Below are 5,819 nucleotides of genomic sequence, written 5' to 3'. Positions count from 1 at the left end.
GGATGGTCTCAAGCAGTTGATGGAGAGAGGTTGGAGGGAGCGTGCACCGCATACCAGGAGTTGGAAAAGTCCAGAGCCGCTCCCCTGGGGGGATGTTTCTCAGCCTAGTACCTTGCGAAGCCAGTGACATGCTGCCCCCTCCTGGCCGCTGCCCACATCGCAATCTTGGGTCGGGGAAGAGCCCCTCGAGAAGGGAACGGCCACCCACTCCAGTATTCTTACCTGGAGAATCTCATGGACAGAGGAGCCTGGAAGGCTCCATAGGGTCGCAAAGAGTCGGACACGACTGAAGCGACTTACACAAGCACCTTGAAGAGGGGTGCAAAATCCTGTGGGACCACCAACCCCGGGCGCCAGTTCGAGCCCTTTCATGACCCGAACTTATCCTGCACTTTGCAAACCTCCAACTGCAGGTACCTATCCCCATGGCCAGCCTTTCTGAGTATGTTTCTCAGGGACAGTGGAATAAGGGGTCCCCTGCGGAGACCAGTCTGGCATCCACTGGAACTCCAGGGCTCATTGTTAAGTGAATTAATTTTTATTTTATGTATGTGTTTTCATATCGTTATTGAACATTTTAAAATGTTTGTAGATAACATACCAATACGGTACAAATTTCAGAAAATAGAGTGAAAAGTAAGGCATTTTACTGGCACAACCACAAACGTGGTTAGGTTCTGAGCAGTAGATGGTAATGATTCATCTGTGTTAATTTACTGGTTTCATCTCTGCCTTACTGTATAGATAGTGGAGAATGTTCTTATTTGCACAAAATACAGAGTAAAGTATTTGGAGGTAAAGAGGCAATATATTGGCAACTTATTCATAAATTGCTCAGGAAAAAACTGAAGTTTGTATTGTATTTAAAACTCTTTTTTTCATGTCAAGAAATACATATATATATGAATTATAACATATATATATGATATGATCTTATATGTAGGATTCCCTAAAATTTTCCCCGTGTGTGTGTGCTAAGTCGCTTCAGTCGTGTCCAAGTCTTTGTGACCCCAATGGACCATAACCCACCAGGCTCCTCTGCCCATGGGATTCTCCAGGCAAGAATACTGGAGTGGTCTGCCTTGCCCTCCTCCAGGGAATCTTCCCGACCCAGGATCGAACCCATATCTCCTGTGTCTCCTGCGTTGCAGGCAAATTCTTTACAGCTGAGCCACCCGGGAAGCCCAAAGTTCCCCTCACCCTATTGTTAAAAGCTTAATGAATGAATGCAGCAAAGTAGCAGGACACATAGTCAACACACAAAAATCAGCTGCATTTCCCTATACTGAGACTTTTCTTCTTTCATTTTGCTGGCTCCCCAGGGCTCCATTGTAAGGAGTAGCACAACTTAGGCCACTTGAGGCCCCATGGATGTCTACTGGTGTCAAAGCATCCCCTACATGCAAACTGTACTTTAGTTTTTCAGTTTCCTTGGACTTACATCAGCCCAAAGCTTTCACCTTTTTTTACACACTCCATTGTGATTAGAAAATATATGCATATTTACTGTACAATCTTTAACAAGATTTTTTGAATCACCCACAATTTCACCACTCTGAAATAACCACTCGATATATTAGTGTACTTCCTTCTAGGCATTTTTCTGTAATAATTTATCTACATTGTACATTCTGGGGAAGTTGGAATATATATATATTTATATACATATTTAGCTAATATTTCCTGAGTCCCTACTATGTGTTGTTAGTCACTGTGCTAACCATTCAGTCCTTAAAATGACACTCTGAGATAGATAATTTTTTTTCATTTATAGAAAGACAATAATTTTTTATTTTTTTAATTTTAAAAATTATTTCTTTTTCAAAATGAAGTATAGTTGATTTACAGTGTTGTGTTAATCACTGCTGTACACCAAAGTGACTCAGCTTTACATACATATATACATACAGATTCCTTTTTAAAATATTCTTTTCCATTTATGATTTCTCACAGGATATTGAATATAGTTCTCTGTACGACACAGTAAGACCTTGTTATCCTGTATATATCCTCTATTAGCCAGCCTATATATAATAGTTTACATCTGCTAATCCCAACCTCCCACTCCATCCCTCCCCCAACCCCTCCCCCTTGGCAACCACCAATCTATTCTCTATTTCTGTGATTCTATACGTCATCTTTCAGATTCCACATATAAGTGATATCATTTGGTATTTGTCTTTCTCTTTCTAACTTCGTTCGTTTAGTATGATAATCTCTAGTTTCAATCCAAGTTATAATCTAGTTGCATCCAAATTGCTGCAAATCGCCTTATTTCGTTCTTTTTTATGGCTGAGTAGTATAGTATGGATGTGAGAGTTGGACTGTGAAGAAAGCTGAGCGCCGAAGAATTGATGCTTTTGAACTGTGGTGTTGGAGAAGACTTGCGAGTCCCTTGGACTGCAAGGAGATCCAACCAGTCCATTCTGAAGGAGATCAGCCCTGGGATTTCTTTGGAAGGAATGATGCTAAAGCTGAAACTCCAGTACTTTGGCCACCTCATGCGAAGAGTTGACTCATTGGAAAAGACCCTGATGCTGGGAGGGATTGGGGGCAGGAAGAAGGGGACAACAGAGGATGAGATGGCTGGATGGCATCACTGACTTGATGGACGTGAGTCTGAGTCTGAGTGAACTCTGGGAGTTGGTGATGGACAGGGAGGCCTGGCGTGCTGGGATCACAAAGAGTTGGACACGACTGAGCTACTGAACTGAGTATAGTATCGGAGAAAGCAATGACACCCACTCTAGTACTCTTGCCTGGAAAATCCCATGGACGGAGGAGCCTAGAAGGCTGCAGTCCATGGGGTCGCACAGAATCGGACATGACTGAAGCGACGCAGCAGCAGCAGCAGCAGCAGCAGTGTAGTATAGTCTTATTATTCCTATTTTGCAAAGGAGACATCTGATGCACAAGGAAGTGAAGTGACCTGATCAAGGTTACATATCATGTAGATGGTGGAGCAGGGACCAGAGCTGCTCCATACCTGTCCATATGTTTTGATTAAATACCTGGTGAAGGAGATTCCACAGCTTGGGGTCTAAACCACTGGGAAATCATGTTTTATTTCTTTTCTTGTTTCAATTTTTAATATCAGCTTTATTGAGGTGTATTTTTTTTACAATACATACATATTAATGATTTTTGTATGTCTGATTTTTCTTTTTTAAACTTTTTATTGGAGTATAGCTGTGAGGTATATTGCTCATACAATAAAATTCACCCTGCATGTACAGTGCCATGAGTTTTGACAAATGCATGTGGTTGTGGGGCTAACATCACAGTCAGGGCACAGAATATTTCCATCACCTCTTCTCAAGCGCTCTTAGCAACTGCTAGCCACTGAACTGTTTACTATCAGCATAAACTGGTTTTTCTTGCTCTAAACTTGGTATAACAGTGTAGGATGTGCTCTTTTCTGCCTGGCTACTTCTGTTCAGCTTGTTTTTGGAGTTCATTCATGTGTTTGCATGTAGCAGCCACTCATTCTGAATGGTAACCATTGTATGACCACACTGCAGTTTACCTATTCACCTGTTGATGGATTTTTGAGTTGTTTCTAGTGTTAGTGATTATGAACTAGAGTGGTATGGACAAATCTTTGTGTGGATGTATTTTCTTTTTAAGATTTTTTTTTAATGTGTACAGATTTTAAAGTCTTTATTCAATTTGTTACAATATTGCTTCTATGTTTTGGTTTTTTGTCCACAAGGCATGCGAGATTTTAGGTTCTTGACCAAGGATCCAACTTGAATCCCCTGCATTGGAAGGAAAGTCTTAATCACTGGACCACCAGGGAAGTACCTGTCCATATGTTTTGATTAAATACCTAGGAGTTGAGATGCTGTGTCAAATGATGAGTGTATGCTTGCCTTCTAAGAAACTGTCAAATTGTTTTCCAGTGTACTTGAACCATGCTACATGCCTACTTGCCATGAATGAAAGCTCTGGTACCTCACGTCCTTATCAGCATGTAGTATGGCCAGGTTTGTTGGTTTGTTTAATTGTAGCCATTCAAGTCGGAGAAGGCAGTGGCACCCCACTCCAGTACTCTTGCCTGGAAAATCCCATGGACAGAGGAGCCTGGTGGGCTGCAGTCCATGGGGTCGAAAAGAGTCGGACACAACTGAGCGATTTCACTTTCACTTTCTACTTTCATGCATTGGAGAAGGAAATGGCAACCCACTCCAGTGTTCTTGCCTGGAGAATCCCAGGGACGAGGGAGCCTGATGGGCTGCGGTCTATGGGGTCGCACAGAGTCGGACACGAATGAAGCGACTCAACAGCAGCAGCAGCAGCAGCAGCCATTCAAGTGGCTCTGTATTTGTGTCTCATTGTAGTTTTAATTTGCATCTTTGCATTTTCCTGTAACTACTCACGTTGAGCATCCTTTTATGTGCTTGCCGGCCATTTGTATATTCTGAGACTTGTTTATTCAAATCTTTTGCCAATTTTAATTGGATTGTTTGCTTTCTTCTTATTAATATATGAGTTTTTTATACTTTCTGGATATAGTTCTTTGCCAAATAATGTATTGTGAATATGTAACATGTATTCTTCTTTGGGTAAACAGACTAAAAACAAAAACCTAAAGTCTTTTCATTGTTTATGCCTTTCTCAGAGCAGAAGTATTTAATTGATGAGTTCTGCAATATCAGGTGTGGGGTTTTTTTTTGTTTTTGTTTTTTTTCTGTTATGGTGTGTGCCTTTGTGTCCTATTTAAGAAATCTTTGGGAATTCCCTGGTGGTCCAGTGGTGAGGACTCAGCACTCTCATAGCCAAGGCCCAGGTTCAATCCCTGGTCAGGGAGTTAAAATCCCATAAGCCACAAAGCAACAGCCAAGGCGGGGTGGGGGGTGGGGGGAAATGGGACATAGAAATAAGCATAATGAAAAACTGTAAATCTTCCAAATGAAAGAAAAAAATTTTAATTAAAATTAAAAAAAAAAAAGAAGAGGAAGAGACCCCAGAGCTCTCTTCTGTCTGGGAAGATACATCAAGAAGGTGGCCATGTGCAAGCCTGACAGAGAGCCCTCAGCAGAACATGACCACACTGACACTCTGATCTGGGATGCTCAGGCCCCAGACCTGAGAAATAACCATTTGTTGTAGGAGCCCATAGTCTGTGGTGTTTGTTATAGCTGCCAGAGGTGGTGGAGATATCTCTGAAGGTTGGTGTGAGGATTACAGTCACAGCAAGTGCTCGGCAAATAGTAAGCACTTGTTATCCTATTTATAACAAATATCTGCTCTCTATGGGATGTCTTCATTTACATGATAGCATTACAGGCAAAACCTTGTTATTTTTTTCAATTTGGCTCGAGTGAATCCTTAAGTTGATGAGACAGGAACACTCTACTTTGCTGGTTAGGTCAGGAAGCAGGGGTAGAAACTGGGTAATTGGCACCGGACCCCTGACTCCATGGCTGTGTCAGATTCCTTACTCCACAGGGAAATGAGTTAATCGACATTCTGGCTGCTGCACCGCTACAGAGATCATGTCAACTGAATTAGGAAGGTTTTATTTGGTTGCTATTTATTTGGTTGACAAAAAAATAAATAAAATAAAAATGGGAAAGAGAGAATTATTGACTCTGTGAATGTAAAAGTCTGGTTTTGAGCACACCCAGATGGAGGCGTTCTATACTCCAGTAAATCTTATTTCTGGCTCTGCTTCACTCAGCGGCGTCCGCGTTCTCAGGCAGGGTCTCCTGACAACATGGCCAAGGTAGAGCTGGGCCACTCGAGGGTTTCATCCCCCCCCTGCTTAGGGGCCTCAGGGAAAGAGAAGCCCCGTCCTCACTTCCAGGCACTGAAAC

General features: G+C 42.1%; 1 non-coding gene across 1 annotated transcript; it reads left to right on the top strand.

The window, feature by feature from the left end:
- Window positions 1-4,738: 4,738 nt before the first annotated feature.
- Window positions 4,739-4,810, top strand: TRNAE-CUC. The gene has a single exon. It is a non-coding gene; the product is annotated as a tRNA-Glu (tRNA).
- The last annotated feature ends 1,009 nt before the right edge of the window (window positions 4,811-5,819 follow it).

Source organism: Bison bison, unplaced genomic scaffold (genome assembly GCF_000754665.1).
Source record: "Bison bison bison isolate TAMUID 2011002044 unplaced genomic scaffold, Bison_UMD1.0 scf7180017864280, whole genome shotgun sequence".
NCBI classification, from domain to species: domain Eukaryota; kingdom Metazoa; phylum Chordata; class Mammalia; order Artiodactyla; family Bovidae; genus Bison; species Bison bison.
Note: the sequence above shows the minus strand (reverse complement) of the source record. Positions and strands in the feature narration are given on the sequence as shown.